The sequence below is a fragment of the Nothobranchius furzeri genome, chromosome 9 (genome assembly GCF_043380555.1).
Source record: "Nothobranchius furzeri strain GRZ-AD chromosome 9, NfurGRZ-RIMD1, whole genome shotgun sequence".
In the NCBI taxonomy this organism is placed as follows: domain Eukaryota; kingdom Metazoa; phylum Chordata; class Actinopteri; order Cyprinodontiformes; family Nothobranchiidae; genus Nothobranchius; species Nothobranchius furzeri.
This window is the reverse complement of record NC_091749.1, coordinates 41191730-41213086: the sequence shown is the minus strand read 5'-3', so window position 1 is coordinate 41213086 and position 21357 is coordinate 41191730. Positions and strand designations below refer to the sequence as shown.

Genomic DNA, 21357 nt, shown 5'->3' with positions numbered 1-21357 from the left:
GTTTACATTCTTAACATTTTTTTACCTGGAATTTTGCTGAATTTGCTCTCTTTGAAGTTTCGTATTTTGGGTTACTTCCTGTAAAACCTTCATGTAAATCTAATACAGGCAACACATCAGTTTATAAAGTCATCCCACAGGAACATTAGATGAGGGTTTTCTTTTCAAACCTTGTGTTTGCTGCCATGTTTGAACCATTTCTTTACACTCAGATGAAAACAATCTACTTCCTTTCATGTGAGGCTCCCCCTTCATGTTTTCTGTGAGATCAGAGTCAGAGCAGGGCTGCGTGACGTTTGCTGTCTGATCGATGTGACAGAGAGTGTGAGTCTCAGGATTTTACTCCTCTCCTCTCACAGGCCCATCCAACACACTCTGTTTCTCACTGTCACACACACACAAACACACACAACAACACCACACAATGCTCTGCAATGTTTACAGTTTGCCATTTTCTCCCCCTCTTACCCTTTTGTTCTTTCTGATTCCTCTTTACCCCAAAATCATAATGAAATAAATATGTGATTTATTATTCCATCCTTTTTTCAAAATAAAATCCTTATTTTCTAAAGGATTTAGCCTTCAAAAGCTATTCCTAGCTAATAAGAACAGCATAAACAGTCCTCTTACACTAACAATATCACAGATTTTATGTCTGTTGAGTGTTCAGTGGAAGAAAATTAAACATCAAAGGTTTTGAACTCAGATTGAATTCTTTCAGGAGAAAAAAAACCAGCAGCCTCAGAAGAGCTATAGAGTTAGGTGAGTTTGCAGCATATACGACTATTTTTTAAACGTTTGAAGGATTTCTTGAAGCACGAAGTAAAATTATGGCTCTGTAGTTCTGACTTTTGACTGAGCAGATGTTTGAGGAAGCAGCATAGAAGGACAAAGGATGAAGATTTAGAGGAAGAGAATGTTTCTGGAGAATGTCCCTTCACATTTAGGCTTTAGATGTTCTAAGTATTAGCTTGTTTCCTGATACCTGCAGTACGACTAAACAGTCCCACTCATAGTCATTTATTCTTCTCTTCCTGTTGCTCCATCTGGCTCAGTCCTATCCTCTTCCTCCACCACACTTAAAACAGCAGAAGTTGTTAATCCCATAAAGTACTAAAAATCACATATTTATGGACAAACCCACTCACTGACTCTCTCTGTCATGCATCTGAAGGGCCGTGTTTATTTGTGGACTAAGCAGAAATTGGAAAACAGATCTATTACTAATGTTTTTGTTATAGGAGGAAAGGGAAAGGGGAGACAGAAAAAAGGTGAAAATTCACAAAATAGGGCTACACAGTGGAGAAGTGGTTGGCGCTGTTGCCTTGCAGCCTGGGTTCAAATCCTGGTCTCGGGTCTTTCTGCAAGGAGTCTATATGTTCTCCCTGTGCACGCGTGGGTTCTCTCTGGGTACTCCAGCTTCCTGTCTAAATTGTCCCTAGGTGTGTGTTTTCTTGTTTGTCCTGTGTGTGTTTGTGTTGCCCTGCAATAGACCTGTCCAGGATGTACCCTGCCTGTTTGCCCGGAGACAGCTGGAGATAGGCACCAGCCCCCCACCACCCTGCATGGACAAGCGGGTATAGAAAATGGATGGATTCACAAAATGATCAAGCGTTGTATATTCATGAACAAAATGTGATCTGCATTTTTATTTAACTGCTTTTGTGAGGATTTACAAGCAGGTAAGGAGACTATTGTGACATTTCACTTAAAAAGCATTGTTTTATGTTTAATGCTTATTTCAGAAAGAGTGGGGTTGATTTTCAAGTTCAGGTAAAATTATCACAGCTTATCAGGAGGAAACTGCAGTGTACCTGACTGGAGGTGCACTTTTCAAACAGGTGAATGATCATTTTAATAAAACACCTGAAATTAAACTGATTTCAGTTGAAACATCAAATTATATGTTTATGCATTCTGCAGACGCTTTTATCCAAAATTACTTATCAGGTTTATTTTGGCTTATATGAAAGGTTCCTTCAAAATAAGAGTTTTAACAAATAAAAGTGTTATTTTATTTTATTTTATTTAAGCTCTCACACAGCTGCATTATAAAAATCTCAGGCTCCAGGTCCCTTTTCTCTTAAAACTGACACAAAAACAGTTTGTTGGTTAAGCAAAGCATTTAGACTAAATCTGTCTGTTTGAATCCAAAGCAATGATTTCATATTTCTGTAGCTAAAACAACTGACACACTCCAAACCTGCAACTTATAAATTCATTTAGAACTCTATACAGCAGAGGGATTTCCAGTTGTGTTTATAGCAGCGTAATTACTGCTCAATGAAGAAAGCAACATATCTTGTGACATAATAAGACTTGTGAGGGAGCTGGGTGGGTGGATTGCTCAGTGTCACACCCTGTCCTGTCTCCCTGTTTGGTTCAGCCTTGTGTCTCATTAATTACTCCCACCTGCCTCTCGTTTTCCCAATCACCTTAGCTCCCGGTCCTCCTGTATTTAGGCTCTGTCTGTTTTGTGTCCTGTGTCGGTTCATTGTTTTATTGTCCAGCGTGCGTCCTACTAAATCTGTGTAGTGAATCCTACCTGTCTGCCTCCTCCCCGGTCTGGATCCTCGCCTCAGCTCCGCTCCACTCGGCAGCACGTCTGACACTCAGTTCCTATCTGGAGCTCATTTCCTCCCCTAAACTTTACATTCTGGTTAAATGCTGAAAAAGTGGTTGTGCATCACTGCAGACGCAGCACCAACTTGCCTATGGACCTCACGCTCCATCTTTCCTTCGCTCGTGAACAAGACCCGGGCGTACTTAAACTGCTCCACTCCGGGCAGGACCTCATCCCTGACCTGGAGAAGGCTTTCTACCTTTTTGACTGATGACAAAACTTTAATTATGTATTTGGCAGACACTTTCTTCTAAAACACTTAACATAACCCACGCACCCATACCCAGCCCAAGGCAGCAGAAGGAACAACCTGGTATCAAACTAGCAATCCATCAAAGAACCGTTCCTCCTCCTGAGCCACTACATCCTCGGTCCTTTTAGTTTAAATTGAAGAAGCGCTTAAAGGTTCGACGCCTTCAGTTGAAAATACTGAACTGGAGAAAGTACATGCCTCTTACCCATCAAACTCTCCCCACCTATATGCTGATGGGCATAGATGTACTGTAGTAAATCAGTTAGGATGAATGGCTTTCACCTCATCAGTGTTCAATAAAACTAAAGAATGATGGTGACAGCCTTTAGAGTCAGCTGTAATGTGGTATAAATAATGAGCGGGCTCTGCACCACACTTATTAATATTAATCTGAGATTACAGAAGCAAAAAATCAAGGAGGGAAAAGTGTACTCGGAACACTGCAATGACTGGACCATCAGTAGCAACTACTAGAGAACGGGAAAGTGCCACACTCAGAGAAACGATGCTGTTGTAGGGAGAGTGGTCTCCTCACAAACGGCCTGTTTTCAAAAAGAGGCCTGATTGTACTGTAATGAGGAGTTAAATAGACTATGTAAAATGTGTAATGCATAATCTCCCCCTTTTATCTGGAAGATGAGAGGAAAGCCAGTTTCAGTGGGACAGCCGTGCGTTGGTCATAAATGTAACTGTTTATTTGTCTGCTGTGTCGTGTGAATATTTTTGTGTGCTTATGAATCTTGTGTTCATGTGTGGACGCAGGCAACCTCTTTGATCCTCGCTTGTGAGCAAAAAGGATAAAACACTTTTGTCTTTTCTAGCCTTATTCTAATGACACTAATGTGTTTTTTTTTCTCCTGAGCAGTCCATGCACCTAAATGCAAAAGCTTACTGGTAATCCGGTCACCATATGGGATAATGAGTGATATGATTGTGTGAGATCAGTGCTATCAGGGGTTGTGAGCATGCTGCAAAGATAAACATGGAAATGTGCTGGACAAAGACTCAGCTGCGGTAGCAGGATCACCGCTAGTGATCCATAATAAACCATATGCATCAGATTCACTATTTAAAAATAGCATTATGCGCAATCTCGCATGATCTTGTCTCATCAATTAGCACTCAGAGTCTGTTTTGAGGCTGACTCTCAGCTACTATCACACATCTGTGTTAAATGGACAGATTTTGAGCCATGTTTGTGTTTGCTGATGTTGATCAACTGTGGTAGCCATCTTGAACAGGCTTTTCCCAAATGAAATGAGTTGATGTATTTAATTAAGTTCCACGAGTTTCTTTTAAATCTGTAATTTGTTAGAAAGCACTAAAAATACATGCACACGTATGTCAGTTGTCTAACACCTTCATCTGGCCATTCACGACCTCGTGGAGTATGACACGAGGAGAGAAATCTGTGATCTGTTTAATATTTAGTTATTATTTGATATGCAGAACAAAACACAAGATAACAGAAGAAGCTCATTCTATCTGGCCTTTAGTTAAAATGAATTAAATGATATGATCTGCGGATTTTCTGTCATAAAACAAAACTTAAAAAGGCCTGAGGACTCAACTGAAGGTGATGCAAACTTTTTATTTGCAGAACAGCAAAACCTCAGAGAAATCCATGAACACAGCATTGTGTGGAACAAGGCACAATGAGGAACTCACTGCAGATCAATAGAAAACAGGGACTATAAATACACAGCGAGGTGATGAGACAAGAGCAACAGGTGTGCTTACTGCTAATTCAGGACAGGTGTGGCAGAGAGACAAGGAAAACCGGCTCAGGGACAGATGTTAAAGAAGACATGTAACAAAAGAAATAATAAGAAATTCATGGTTGTTGCCAGCTATGGATCAGCACCAGACGTTTCTACATGACAAGCAAAGGTCACAATAAGTTCATACGAATATAAATGTTAGCACTCTTGGGTGTTTTACGGTAGAGAGCACTAACTACAGCTCTTGCTTCCCATCTTCTGAAGTTCTGAACCAAATGAAGCAAAATGCCAGGACTGACTCATAATTCACTTCACACATACATTTCATTGTAATATTGAGTTAATGGTAATTGAAAAAGCTTGAGATATTTTTAGAGATGACTATTTACTTCTACTTCACTGTTAGCATGTTAGCTCACCATTAACATCTAGCCTGCTTCACAAGATATTAGAGTAAAACAAAAAGATGCTGTGGCTTCTTAGGAGTCCAAGAAGTAACTTCTGGGTTGCTCCAGTTTACTGGCTTCAGTTCTTTAACAACTCTTGAGCTTTTGGCCTACTGGTGTTGATTTACAAATGCTGCAGTGTTAGCTGAGTGCAGGCACTGCAACCAGGCTCACTTACTGTAAACAGTACCTACGCACGTCCCTCTTTAGTTTTTTAAAAGAAGAAAAACGGACAGCCCCCAGCTGGCTGAGAAGGAAATTTGTTTCAATATAACTTTCCAACATGATTGACTCATTGGACTGTTTAGTGATAATTTCACTGTAAAATTCTTACATATTGCTCCTTTAACCGATGCAAAAAAAAAGAAAAAAAAAAGAATAATACTAATGCAATATTTCTGTAATATCTTGTATTTCCCTCTTCAGACTTGAAGGGTTTTCAGTGTCACACCACAAGTGTATTATAAATTTCATGTTGTGTCAAATTAGAAACAAAGGAAGCCTGACTAAGCGATCAGCTGTTAGAAGTCACCAGATAAAAGAGGAAATAATAGAAATAGAGACTAATACTATCGTATTTCATCTCTGGGGACTTCGCCTCAGTGGAGTACTCCACTGGGCTCAATCACACTCGCACGCATGCACACACACACAAGCACACACACAATAGTGCAAAGGAGTCTTCGGTAAGACACAGTCGGTTAACTGTAATTTCTTGCCACTGTAATTATTCAACTGTGTGTGGATAATTACTGGATCATAGAACAGGAGCAGGATCTGTCAGAATGCTATAATTATTTTTCACATGTTGTATCTGGAGTATTGTTACCTTATTTTATTGGCTAAACAATTCATTCATGTTTCTTATACGTTCTACCACGGTGCTGATTTAGACTGACACTAAAATCTCAGAAAGACTTTCACAGCTCCTAAACAAAAATCCTGCTGACTTTAGACTTCTCTCTGTGGTAAGATCTTAGGCAGTTATGGTTTTGATTTTGTTTAAACAGTTTTGTTCTCTCCAAGAATTACTGGAAATCTGATCATTTCGTAACTGAGTAGGGCATCAAATGTTAACAAATAAATGCAATTTCTTTCTATCAGTGATTTAGAGCTAACTTTACACATTTTTCAATGGAAACTGATGACAATGGCTAATTTAGCAGTTGCAGTTTGGTCATTTAACCCCCCAATCCAACTGCTTAATGCTGAGCGTCAAGCGAGAAGGTACAGGGAGCTTAAGGCTCTTCCCTTTCCAGTTGGCTCATGGGTCCCCAGAACAACAAAAGAATAAATGCAAGTCAACTGGGCAAAAATAGCTATTTCTAATCCGTTGTGCTTTATGCCCTGAATGACACATATGGGTGTTTTCAGGTGTCATTGTTCTTCAATTTAAATGAAAAGAAATGATGTGTGTTTTGACCATGCCAGTCACGTACTTTGAGATTTAACAGCTTGTAAAAATTTGTAAATACTATGACTACAAATCAGATGTTGGCACATCATCACCACAGGATCTCCTCTCCTCTAGCGTAGCTGTTACTCACCAAATGGCCAGATTTATGGTTGTTCTTTCATCCAGAATGGAGGGTTTGAAGTTTGCTTAACTTACAGCCATTTTTCCTCTGCTCTTCTCCGTCTCTGGTTCGATGACGTCACTTTGGTGATGCACATTTGTAGTTCTGGACATACAGTACAGGCCAAAGGTTTGGACGCACCTTCTCATTCAATGTGTTTTCTTTATTTTCATGACCATTTGCAAAGAGGCCAACAAGTGCTAAACACCTCTGGGAACTCAAGACTGTTGGAAACTCATTTCAGGTGACTACCACTTGAAGCTCATCAAGAGAATGCCAAGAGTGTGCAACACAGTAATCAGAGCAAAGGATATTCAGAAAAGAAAATTACAAGATAGGTGTAGGAGACTATTTTCATGTTCAGCCTGCATGCATTGATTGATTATGATCAGCCATATTCATTAAACATGTTATTTCAGTGTTCCACGCCTAAATCAGCATAAATTCTACATAAATCAAGTAAATTGTCTTTGATGTGGCTTTCTTTACTGTTCTAATCTCATCCCAACAGCTGTGCTTCTTGACATCAGATACTTCTAGAACTTGTTTACTATGTGGACATATCCATGTGTTTGTATGTAAAGCACAAGTAAAGGCTTTGGTAAGCCCTCTGATGCAATTGATGGTGACAAGTATAAGGCTAATTAGTACAGCCGTGGGTCGGCCGTCTTCACCTTTCACAACCTCATTGTGAAATTGGATTAATTTACCTCACCTTGATGCCCAGAATCAACAGTAAAAACCAGAATTAACCTTTGTCAACAGTAATTTGTTACTAGTTTAGAGGAAAGCGTGTTCCAAATACCTTCAAACATTCTGCTAAACTATGGATTGCAGATTTCTTGCTTCCTGGCGCTCACGTACCCAGCCACACATAGTGGTGATCACGCTGGCGTCGTCATGACTGGGTTTTCCTGTAGTCCAATTAGGTTGGCTCGTCTTTATGGCACGCTAAGGTTCTTACGGAGACAATCTGTTTCTAAGGAACTCCTTAAGAGCAGCTCAGTCCTTAAAACAAGCAGCAGGTTGCTTCTACTAATCTTTTTCTGACCCCATCTGTTTCCATCTTATGCTGATAGTTTACTAAATCCATCCAGGAGCTCTTCCATGAAAATTATCTCCAATGCTTTGTCATTAATTCTCATGTAAACTTCTATAATCTTCACAGTCAAACATGTGTTTGAAGCATTAATGATAGAATTTTTCGTGTCCTGATTTTTGTCAAGTGCTAAACCCAGCTACAGCTAAAGGGAGGTCCAGCTGAGCCACACCACCAGAACATTTAGATTCATGATCCAATAAATAGAATGACTTGGTTTAGCTGTCCATGGTACAATTATGTCTAACTAATAACTCACTCGTGGTTCTATTTAATCCGAGAAGCGATGTGGATCTCTTTTACTTTAATGAACAGAAAAAAAAAGTTTTACAATAATTCATCTAAAGCAGTAGGATTAGGATCTATGGATATTTATTTGATACAAGCAGTTAGATGGAGTTTTAATCATTTAATAAATAAATAGCCTGTATTTGACATAGTACCTTCTAGGGTTCTACAACCCCCCAAAGTGCTTCTATAACGCAGGCATTCACCCACCCACACACACACACACACACACACACACACACACACACACACACACACACACACACACACACACACATTGGGCTGCATCTGCTCTGGGGCTCACTCACAGAGGCGAGGCTGCCAGACACAGGCTTCGCTGGTCCCTCTGACCCCCACTAGCAGGCAAGGTGGGTTAAGTGCCTTGGGTTTCGGTCTGATAAGTAAAACTGGGCCGATATTAACAACCCATATTTTTTCCATCTTGTTTCCATTTGTGTATCTGTTTCAGAGGGTGAAAGGGGTGATGATGTGTTGTTCAGTCATGTGACCATGATGGTAATCATCTCAGAAGCCAGAATGTGTGTGGTGGGTGTATACAATTTGGACTTTATAGAAATAAAGCAAGGCATTAAAAAATCCAGTTGACATAATTTCAAGCCTATGCAAAGTCTGCTTATGTCAGCCTGTGTCGGCATCGGTACCATAACAACAATATTAATGTAGGATATTGGCACTGGCCCAAAATGTCATATCGGTGCATCCCTAATTTCATATTTTTTATAATTTTGTTGAACTATCTTTTCTTAAAAGGGCTGAATTAAATTATTTCTGATCATGAGTACTAATATCTCAATTTATAGGTCATCAGGCTGTAACATAAACACTTCATTACAGGTTGACAAATCATTCTGATCCCAGCACAGCCTAATGATACGAACAATAACAGTGGTGGGGATTTCCTCTCCTGTCAGGCCTGCTGTAAATCTACATCTCCATTAAAAACGTTAATTATGTGTTATACACGTGTCATTTATACAAATATGTTGGTTTCTTTTATCTTTATTTATTTGCTCAGACTGATTTTGGGGTTGATCCAACTGGTGGATGCTAACTAAAAACTGAATAGCCAAAAATTGCTGAAATTAATTAGTAAAATATAATAACTTCTAGTTAAGAAATGATAATGCAAATAATTTTTGGTTACGTCTCTTTTTACCCAATAATTATTTACTGCATCAAATCACATTTAGCAATTTTAAATCAAGTGTTTAGAAAATATCTATGTAAAAATCTTTTGTTCATCTTAGCTTCTAAAGGAAGATTTTAGTGATCTTGGCATCAATTTGGTAATAAAGCTTACATCAGACCAGACCGATGCGCTAACCGCTAGAGTAAAGTGTGATGCTGTTTAGAGTATTTTAAGTAAATGTTATTAATTTTTATATCTCCATCATAGTTCCATTATTTGAGCACCTATATGTAACGTTATGAAGTTCATAATTTTCAGCTCCACACAGCTGCCCCTGTACACAGTAACACCCGTGTAGAAAACGCCAAGGTCGGGTGTTCCTCAGACTGTTTACATTCCAGGAGAAGAGCCAGAAGGAGAAGAAGAACGCTTTTCAATAATCAAAGTACTTAATTTGTGATTAAAGCTAATCGAAACAGATGTTGATCAATAATAATCAAATGAATGATCTGTGGAATAAAGATGTCATGATTTATGTGTTTAATGAAAACAGGACTACTGCACAGACAGACTGACCCTCATCTCCATAGAAACGCATGACACATTGTTCCAACCAATCAGAGCGTTCGGCTGCCATAAGAGAATCTGGCTTGTTGAATTAAAGTGTCCAATCCCGTTTACTGAAACTTAAAACAAATCAGAGATATAAAAACAAGGCAACGCCATTTTATGGGAGTTCCATTTTGACTTCAGTTCTGTTCAGTTGGAAGTCCTACGGGGTTCCACCGTCATCAAAAGAGAAGTACAGCTGGCCAGATGTGCTTTCTTCTTTAACTGAGAACTGTGAAGCTACTGGAGATTTCCGTTGTTTACCAACAAGACGACGTCCCTTCAAAATAAGAGCACCACTAGCTGACGCTGCCGATGGTACCGGGGTCGACCCTTCAGACGGGCTTTAACGTGCTGTGACCGCTGCTTCAACCAGCTCCAGTACACATCCGAGGTCCTAGGACCTGGCATTTCCTGATCTACCTGGGAGACTCCACAGGGTACGTACACGGCAAAATAGCTGCTCATGTCATCAGCTTCCGAAGCCTCGTGGTCCGTAGTCATAACAACCAGATACGCTCCGTCAGCCTAAAGATCCTGAACAACACACACACACACGCACCAACACAACATCCAAATCCATTTTCATCCATCACAGAGTTAGTCCTGGTAGATTGTTAAGAATTTATAATTAAGAAATTAAAGATTCTTAAACGATCCCAACTCTCTCTCTTTTCTTGACTCAAAGTCAATACAGAGTGTTTAATTAAACTCCCTGATGATAAAAACAGCCCATCTTCTGATTATAACAAGTGATCTACTTACAGTATATTAAAATACAACTCTAGATCGTTACATCACTCTATTTCACTACATATAGTTATGTATTAGCATAAATATCAGCAGATAAATGCAGCACTTCTGTTGCATCTTGGGTCAGGAATTCTTCTAATTTCTGCTAAAACAGCTGTATAATGCCAAACTGATTGCCATCTTAAGGTTCATGAATGACATTTGCACCATCTGGGGGGGAATTAAAAAAATTAGACAGATTTTTAGACAGCAGCACTGGACTTTAGTCTTGGCTGCAGTCGAATAAAACCATTAGATCTGCTTCTCTAAACACAGTCTGTTCAGAAATACCCTTCAAAGGCTGACATTTAAAGACAATCTATGATCAGTTTATCATAAAACAATTTTACAAATGAGTGCTTGGGAAATAAGTTTGAGTCACAGCATATCTGCTCACATTGATAAGAGAGACCGAAAGTGACTGCTGACTATGTGTTTTTCTCTTCTCCATCCATCTGTCAAAGGTTTTGGTGAACGGTGATGATGATGGGGTCTCCAGACAGAGACGACAGCAGCTCAGATCAGTTCAGTTTAGCATGCCACAGGAGGATGACACACATACACACACATCAAGGAGACGTTTATGCATGGACACACGCATCCCGATGCAGACACAGTCTCAGTCACAAAGTATCAAGTTTTACTTGACAGCCGAACTGCACTGCAGTATGGTTGTCACTGATTGTTTTTGCCCTTTGCAACATTGTTGCACATGCGTTTTCTGTCATTAGCGTGTGTCAAACAAGATCCCATAATTCGGATCTGAAAAGGAAGCCAATGCGGAAGTGAGAAAAATTGCAGCTCACCCTCATTTACGAGTTGGGAAGCAGCGATGTTTATTTATTTGGCAGGAGCTTTTTTTAAAGTGACGTACACATGTTAACCTATAGGGCATGTTGTGATCTGTGGGGGAAACCCACACATACATGGGGAGAACATTCAACTCCACGCAGAAAGGCAGCAGTCTGGTTTCGAACCTACAACCTTCTTGCTGTAAGGCAGCAGTGCTAACAACTGCACCACCATGCAACACCATGCAGCTAATGATTGTCTTTTCAAGAACTGATAAAAAACATCAGTTTTTTCCAAGAGAAAAAAAGAAACAAAACAGATTTTCCCTTTCTTGTGAAAACAACGTTTTCAAAGAAGAATGTGTGTGCGGGGCTTCTTTTGTGTTAAATTTTTTTTTAGTTCCAACACAACACACTTGTGTTACAGTAACTCTTGTATCTCCATTAAAAAAGCAATTTTTTTTAATTCTAAGAAACTATTGGATTTAGTTTTTTTCTTTATTAAACAAAGAATCATTCCTTGCAGACTGCTTGAACAAAGAATCAGCTCCAGAGAGGCCAGCGTGTTCAAACCAAGAGGTTCTGTTCACCTGATTCATTGCATGCTGTGTGTGTGTGTGTGTGTGTGTGTGTGTGTGTGTGTGTGTGTGTGTGTGTGTGTGTGTGTGTGTGTGTGTGTGTGTGTGCGCAGCTCTAGCTGGTCGTTCTCATACAAACAAACACAACACTCACATATTTCTGTCTGTTATAACATCACGCATAAACTGATTTATTTAATTTTAGGGATTTCCTGACCTCAAGAATTAGATCAGGGTCACAATTAAATTATTTGTTTAGTGATTGTGTAGGAGTAGCTAACCACACTCAGTTCACAACCTCTGTTTGGTAATACAGCTGTTGTGATGTAATGTGATATCTGTAATTTAAAAATCAGTGTCATGTCAGTGGAAATGTTTTGTATTTCCCATGTAACTAGTGTTGAAGCTACACTGAAAACAACCAATTTAATGAGACTTTTAAAATCCAAACTTTAGCTGCTGCACACAGATGGAATCAGCTTCCTCATGACCTCAAATCTGCCCCATATACTTTCAAATCAAATTTAAAAACATTCATGCATTTATCAGCCTATGAATAAATGTTTCTTATGCTGCACCTTCTGCACTGTAACTGCTCACCTTTTAACTCTGCACTTTATCTGAATCTTAAATCAGAATTTCATTTGTGCCTTTTAATTTGTTCTAAATTTACTTGTAGTTTAATTATACTTGATTTTGTTGTTCTTGCACCTGGAACGCACATTGAATTGCCTCTTTGTATGAAATCTGCTTTACAAATAAAGCTGCCTTGCCTTGCCTCAAAGCATGGATCAGCAGCTCACTTTAGATGACACTAAAGAGAAGCAGCACGTTTCCACAGGACAGCGACGAAGGCAAGAGGATGCCGGTGACTGGTTTTGTGCTGGATAATAAATCCTTAGCTGTGATTTTAGGTTTCTGTAGAACTTTAGGAGCTGTTGGAACCACGGCCTGTCCTACACTCCAAATGCTGTTGAGCTAAAAAAAATAATTGACATATGTGGAGCTATCTCAACACACCTCTATAAAATATTCTCCTCCATGTCTTCATCACCTCCCTGAACCAGGTGGTTCAGAATGCCTGTGCTCGGCTTCTGACCAAATCCTCCAAACACACTCACATCTCTCCGCTTCTCCTCCAACTTCACTGGCTGTCAGTCAACTTCAGGGTTCATTTTAAGATCCTGGTTCTGGTCTTTAAGGCCTTACATGGACAAGCACCATCTTACATTGGTGAACTTCTCAGTCCCTACACTCCCAACAGGTCTCTGAGGTCCAGTGACCAAAGCCTACTGGTTGTGCAGCACCAGGCTGAAGAACAAAGGTGACAGATCATTTGCTGCTGTGGCCCCCAGACTCTGGAACTCTTTCCCGCTGAGCCGAGCAGGGTCCAGCCAGCCGTGGGGCATTTCTGCTTGGGCTACAGAAACACCTTAATGGGGGCTACTGTAGCTTTTCACTAACCAATCAGAATGGGCATCAAAATCCGTTATTTTCCCTGCTATGTTTGTCAAAATAAAAGTCTACACTAATTGATCGTGTCGCACCACCACAGCAAAGTAAAAGCTGCCACACCTATGGAATACATTTTTGTTGATTTTTTCAAAGATAGGGGGGACGACTTAAACGCAGGTTCGGGTTCGGAGAGCATGGAGTGTACTCACGTCAAACCAGCAACACAAAATGAAAGGGCAGGGTGAGTGCAGATGATTACTGTATTAAAAAAGACGGTGAACAGCTAGATGAGTGGAGAAAATATCTTATTTTGAAATATCGGAGGTGAAGTAGCATTTCAGGAGCAAATAAGAAGAAGAGGGCTATTTTTGGAGGGGGCGTTCTCATTTAAAAACCAGAATGCCCCTTTTAGCGGCTGGCCGAATGGTATTGCCTGAGCCTGAGCTCAGTGGACTCAGCTGTCTCCTTTACAAAACAGCTGAATACTCACCTGTTCAAACTGGCTTTTGTGTGACCTTCATCACCCTGTCCTTATTCTGCTCTTTATTCCGCATTTCCCAGGATCTACTGATTAACTCTTCCTGAATCATTTTCTCTCTCCCTTTCCTTAAATTATTTAATCAGTTTTGTATTTTTTTTATTTTAACGATAATTTTAAATCATTTTTTTACATCTTTTTTAAGTTTTTGTTCTCATGAATCACCTCAAGATTTTATCTTGAGAGGGGCAAAATAAAAGATTGTTTTCTTTAACCTTTCTCTCTTTTTTTTTTTTTTTTTTTTTTACATGTGACCGATACTGGCTTTAGTGCAAACGTGCTGAATTTAAAAGTTTGCCCAACACAATTTACGAGAAATTATAATAGTTCATTTAGCTTTTCCTGGGATCAATAAAAAGTTCCATTAAATACTTTAAAATGTCTATTAGTCTGCACTTTGTGGAAGAAAAAGCATGATTTTATAGCATTTTTCCAAATAATTTTTCCCTTTCTGATAAGAAAAAAATGCAATGCTGAGGCGTCGAGGAAAGGCATCGACTTTACTATAATTATACAATCAGTGATTAAAAAAGTCTGTGATGTAAAAATCAGATTTAGAATGTGTTTGTTTGTTATGTTTATGTTGTATTTGTTTGTTCAGATGTACTAATGATTTAACATCAGGATCAAACCATCTTTACTGAGACATCCTGATTTGAATTATTTGCTTGTTCTTGTTTCCATGTTATTATACATTTATTCTAAAGTGTTGTTTTTTATGTAATCTGCCTTTAGATAGTTTTCCATTAGCACAGGTCTAAACAAATTACTAAAGACTCGTGACCATTGAAGATTGTTTTATGTGACAGGGTGAGCGTCCTGTCACTGTATCACAATTTGATCACGTGCCCTGGCTATTTGGTCACAAGGATATCCTTTTGGCCTGGTTAGTGTGTGTGACTCTCACCTGAGAGTCTGGGGATCAAATCCCATCCGGACCCTTGTTTCTCTACATTTAGAAATTTTTACGTATTGCCAACAGACACAACACGGCAGGGATGCTTTGGTAATCACATGGGCCGTGCAAAAGCTAAAATGATAGCAGCTGAAATGAAAAAAACAAGTGAAGATTGTTTTTAATGTTTATATGACAGAAGAGGAGAGTGAGACTGGTGTGGGCCCATCATAAATATAACAATTAAAGCTACAATAATCAATCCAAAAACACAAGAAAAAGTCATAGACATTATATTAAAGGAATTATTGTCTGAAATTAACAGTATTTATCAGTCTAAAGTTTAATTTTCTTCTCCTGTATGAATTTTATTTCCCTCTGCCTCCGCACAGAGAAAATTAAATTGTTGTCTACCAACATCTTAATTTTCTATTTAAGGTTAAGTGAGCTGACTGTTTCTGAGTAGAATAATAGCTATTTCTGTTTGCACGCTCACATACATAGATTAAATGTTTAATGAGAGGCAGCTTTGTGTCAGTTAAAGCAGCTTACAATGAGCACAAAGATCATTGTTTTAGGTAACACTGGCTGACTGCCCAGAACGGTCTCCTCTAAAGGATCATTTGCTTCAGAATGCAAAGCCTCAGAGGTCCCTTTGAATTTGTGCATCACCTGCAGAAAGGTTAGAAAGGGTTTTTGTATTAACATTCACATCTGAGGAATTATCTTTATGCTAAAGAAGACACACTTGTTGAAACAGAAGGCATTAGGCACTATCATGTCTATAAAACGAATGGTTCCAGGTCAACTGTTGTTAAAAGTCTGGTTTTAACTTTGGTGGGGAGCTGGACCTGAGAAACCAGTTATTGGTTATAATTACAATTTAATAATAAATGGAATCATCATGTTGGGATCCCATTGTTGCATTTTTATTGGGAAATGGTCTCAGTAAAATAAATAAAAAGCACCCAGACGGGTGAGTATTTAGCGGATTTGTTCAGTCAAATCTTCCCTAGCAAATTAGGGATCTAAGAATACTAATCAAAATACCATGAATTTCCTTTTTCATGCCATTTTTCAATGAACCAGTGATTCTATTGTATCTTTGCAAAATTCTGAAAAAATGTTAATCTACAAGCTCTGATGCTTTTGTGTGTTTTCTTTATAAAATGTCCCCTTTCAAATGTATTACTGGCCTTTTTCCAGAGTTAGTTAATAAAATCATTATAACAGTCAGAGGCAGAAAAAGCATCAAGGAGCAGTAAATGGGTTTTAAGCTAAGACTGTTTGGACCAGTGTCCAGTCCTGGTCATTGAGGGTCACTAAACTTGTATATTTTAGTTATTTCCATGCTGTAACACACATGATTTGAGAGTAATAATGATTGCTTCTGCATGTTGTGAATTTCTCAAAGCCTATTAATGACCCACTGAGTCGAATCAGGTGTGTTTGAGCAGAGCAACATCTAAGATATGCAGGATTATGGGTCCCTACTCCATACCCAGATCGGTTACCACAGGTTAACTCAAAATTCCACTATCTCCGCTCCACTCCGCCCCCGCTTTCCGCTGCCGCTCGCTTTCGAACTCAAATTATACAATAGAGCTCCGGACCCCACGTGACTCTCAGTTAGTAGACGCCATATTGGCAGGTAAAAGAAGCTAAACAAACACGGATCTTAACCATGAACGTGAACGGGATCAGCTTGGATTTTACTTCGTCGGAGTTTACTTCACACTTTAAATCCGAAGAAATCGTTTTATATAGTCAGAAATTAAATAGACTAAACATCTCCGACCCTTACCGTGCCCCTGGGATACTTTTTAAAAACGCCAGAAGCTGTCGGAGCGGACTTCTTACCGGACCTGGCCGGGGAACCCCTTGGGATTTCCCCGGAGGAGCTGGCCCAGGTGGCTGGGGAGAGGGAAGTCTGGGCCTCTCGACGCTACTGCCCCCGCAACCCGACTCCGGATAAGCAGATGAAAATGGATGGATGGATGGACAAATAACAGATTTACACGTAAGTAGTTTAAATAGAGTGCTGTGCTGTTTCAATGTATAAACTGAACACCAAGAGAAATCACTAGTTTGATTTTTTTCCCGTGAATAAAATAAATATGTCAGGCAGGAGCGTCTCAGGATCTGTCTGAGATCTGTCTCGGTGAGACAGATAATAGCAATCCAAAGTGCTTTTTATGTGTGATCTGACAATTGATCAACCATTGCTTAAAAATTAAATACAGCTTAGCCGGTTAATTGCTGTGATCATAAAACATGTAAACGGCAGCACACAGAACTCACGAGGCAACGTTTTACGTGATGTTTTCTTGTTGCTGTGAGTAATAAGACAGAAAAAGCCACGCCAAAATAAGTTTAGGAAGCCCACTAAGAATCGTAATAAAAGCATTTAAAATAAACACCATACACAGCTGAGGAAACGTTGGTTTAAGTACCTGATATGATGTGGTTGCTGCATAAGCGAAAACCTTTACTCTCGGGATCCCACAGCTTCATTTTAGCCCGGTCACTAGCGCATTTTATTACAATGATCCAACGTTTGCGGCGCTCCGGATCTTGGGGAATCCTGTAGATGGCTCATTCCTTATGTCGTCCGTGTCTGTTCTGCATCCTGGGGCACAACAGGAATCTACCATATTTCCTGTCTGATTGAGTTTTCTGACAATAACAAATAGTCCAGCTGCCGGCTTCACCTGCCAATATGGCGCCATTTCGATTTGAACTGTTGCATGCCAGGAGAAGTGACGTCAACTCCCGGAGCTCTATACCCGCTCTACAATGGCTCCGCCCCGGTACGGAGACCTGAGGTGCGCAAACAGGCATGCGCGGGATTTTCGAGATCTTGCGGTACAGTCTGAGCAATAAATGCGGAAGTTAGATCCAAACAACCGTTGTGTGGGAGAAGCATCAAAATGAACTGTTTAATCTGCCCATCATTTGTGTTGAGATATCAGCACGTGTTTGGATCAACTATGGGTGAGTGCTTTGATAGTAGAAACTGTGTTTATGGCTTATTTTTGTGCATTTAGAGTTCAACCGTCATTGATAGTTGTTAAAAGTTTTTAAACCTGTGCATATGAAACAAAAAACACTTTTTGTTTATCGATTTATCGTGAAATAACGGAAGTTGTGCTTTCTCCCTTTCCTGTTGGGCGGTTGTGATTTCTGTTCATTGACTGTGGAGGTGCTCCGGCGTCCGGCAAAAATAGAATCAATCCTATTTTTGCCGGATGGCGGAATGGCGGGCGGTGCATTGCACCGCACGGCCGCCGTAGTGGAACAGCTCTGATTGACTACAACCGGGACAGTTTTTGCTGCGGAGTTCATGCCGGAGCGGAGCGTAGTGGAGCGGAGAGGAGATAGTGGAATTTTGGGGTTATGCTACAGTGTTTTGTCCCTTTAAATGAGTTGAAACAAAATATGACGTATTTTGAATCTGTAATTAAAGCTGTTATAGCAAAGCTGCAAACAACACGATCATGGAACACTCACCTCTCCCCTTGGGTATCTTCCCTGAGACGCTTCTACCGGAACCAGAAACCCTAATTGGAAACAAGAATGAAAAACACCAGTGGCCATTTTCTAGGTCCGAACGTCTTTTGTTGTCTGTGACTTCAAAGGGTGTTTTTCTTTCTGGCACTCTGGTAGTTTGTCCTAAAGTTGAAGTGGTAGCAGCTGTTTCTCCTTCTCTGATATTATTGAGCAGAGAACCTCTCACACCAGTGCTGTTTTGTTGCTAAATATGCAAGAGCGTAATGAGTGCAGAATGCAGGGAAGTGCAGCGGTTTGGCAAGACTGACAGCTGGATGGTCCACTTTATTTATTTTTTTCTTTTCATTTTTAAAAGAGGAATTAGACAGTCTCCTCACTGTGCTTTTGTTTTTTAATACCAAATCTAACAGCTGAAATGTCTCCCCAGCATTCCTTAGATTCTATAGGAGTGATTAATCATGAAATTAAACAAATCAGCTGCATTCATGATCTAAAACATGCAAGAAATGGGCTGGAACCAGACTGCAGCGCAAGATACGTCAGCTCAATTTTTTCCAAGTCCCAACAGAGCAGCTAACCAGTCTGAACTTGCAAGTGGACTATTCTGGCCAAAGGGGGCGAAAGAGGATGAGTGGCTTTTCATGAACCCTGTAAAGCAGGGGTCCCCAATCCTGGTCCTGGAGGGCCGGTATCCTGCATGTTTTAGTTTGAACTTTGTGTCAACACAACTGATTTCAGTCAGCAGCTAATTAACAGGCTTCTGCAGAGCCTGATGAGCTGCTGCACAGGTGTTTCAACCACTGAATCAAGTCTGTTGGAGCAGAAAAACCACAAAACCTGCTGGATAACAGCCCTCCAGGACCAGGATTGGGGACCCCTGCTGTAAAGGGTCACTTTAGCACATACTGGCTCAAAAAATGATTTAAAAATACGAAAAAGTTGCAAAGTATCCCTTTAAGCTCCACAATAAATGTATAGCTTTATACAGTGGTAATTTTGTTGAGTAAATATTTTCAGTTTTTTTTTGTGATGAATGAATTTTCATGGACTAAAACAAAACAAAAACACACTGACAAATATTGATGTTTGTTGAAGAATAAGAGACAACAACAAAAATTGAAAGAAACGAAAATCCAATCAGAAAACGGAGAAGGTGAAAAATCAAATAAAAGAACAAATCTGCAACCGGAACAGGAGGGACTAGACGAGAAAAGAACCAATCGGAGCCGGCTGCTGTTGAAACAAGCTACCGCTAACCAGACTGCACATACTGATGTTTATGCCGGTAAAAGTTATGTCTGAAGGGAGAAAATGTCTCCCGCAGGGAGTAAAAGCAGTAGATGATGACGTGAAAGGTGTTTGCTTTGTGAGTATGCATCCAGGGTTTCCCCTGGCTTTAAAAATGCTATGGTGATGTTAGCAGCTAGCGGGGGGGGGGGGGGGGGGATGCGGGGGGGAATGCATGTTGTATCTCAGCGAACCAAACCACGGAACAGCAAGACGCACATCTCGATGTCTAATTGTTAGTTTTGCGGCGCTGCCGATGATCAGCGTTTGGTGTTCTAGTGGTTGTGAAGGGAAACGTTCACCTTGATCAATCAGTCTAATAAAAACTCTAATAAATACACCTGAAAACACTGAGCACACATTTGAATGTTTTGATGATAGGATGTCATTTTCTGTCATGTTTACAATTATTACTGCACATATTATGGATTTTTTAAAATTTTATTAATACTGAGAGGCACCATTTCAAACTGTCAGAGTTCATTTTGGTAATTTCCATTAATTATTGTTATAGAAACAATTATAAATATAGAGTTTTATTGATCCAGATAAGGGGCTGCATGACTTCATTTTTTTTAAGTCGACCGTCAAGTAATGAAAATCGAGTCAACTTTGACTAGTCGTTGATGACGTCATACACCTGAAGTGGCTAAAGCTGACGATGGGCGACCAAGCGTTTTTTTCCGACGCACGGGGTGGGGGTGGGGGTTCGCTGGAGTTTTTGACAATTAAAATTGCGTCCACATTTTCTAAGTTAATCACCTCTCTTTTAACAACAGTAGTTTCTGCATCTTACTGTTCCCTGCTTCAGCCCTCTCCCCCCTCCCCCTGCGCAGCAGCCGCAATCTCACTGATGCGCCGGCAGCCTCTCAGAGTTCCTGCTGCTCTAAACATTAAAATAATTATTTCATTTTCTGTTCCTCACTTCTGATTACCTTCAATGGTGTCTGCTGCAACCACCAGGTACAAAAACTAACTTGTTTTTATTTGACTATTTTTCTGTCCTGCCTGTTTATTATCTTCCTGCATCTCCTCTCAATCCTAAAGAAAAACTGCTACCTGGGTTCATATATATTCACCTTATGAGTTACCTTGGAACTGCAGTTCTAAAAGATCTACTGACCGCAAAAACAGCGGAGTGCGCGCCGGCCGCACCAGTGAGGTAAAATCACTGGAGGACAAAACAGGTGATGCGTTCCGCTCCACAGCAGCGAAACATACCAGGCACAAACTAAAAGACAGAAAACATAAAAGGAAATGAGCAGACATGAACAATCGCGTGTTAAATTTGTTTTTTTAGGTGGCGACACCTAATTTGATAATGTTACTGTGGCCGTGCTCAGGACGCAGATGTCTGGAGCACATCAACAATCAGAGCTTTACATGCGCACACTGGTTAAGGTTAGGATGGAGGTGAGGGGAAGGTTAAATTGCAAGAGGGTAAAGGTCACAATTCGGTCAAATGTCCGTTTTACGGCGGGCGTCGGATACCGACGCTCTGCTACAGCGCATTGTCTCCCGACCCGCAGGGGCTCATCACCTGCTGTCTTTTCCGAGGACTGCATCTTGTCGGTCATTATCACGTGACAGCGACTAGTCGATGACAGGTGCAAAAAGTCACAACAGAGCAGTGAAGTCGACAAGCCGACTAATTGACTAGTTGATACAACCCCTAATCCAGAGTGTGAAATGTGAATTTTGCATCCCAGGAAATATTCGGATGTTTAATCAACGTTGAAAAGACG

The 21357-nt window shown here is 40.2% G+C and overlaps 1 protein-coding gene across 4 annotated transcripts in view; it reads right to left on the bottom strand.

Annotated features, from left to right (window-relative positions):
- Positions 1-21357, bottom strand: part of nhsb (Nance-Horan syndrome b (congenital cataracts and dental anomalies)) — a 57828-nt gene that overhangs the window by 28943 nt on the left and 7528 nt on the right. The gene's annotated exons all lie outside the window — the stretch shown is intronic.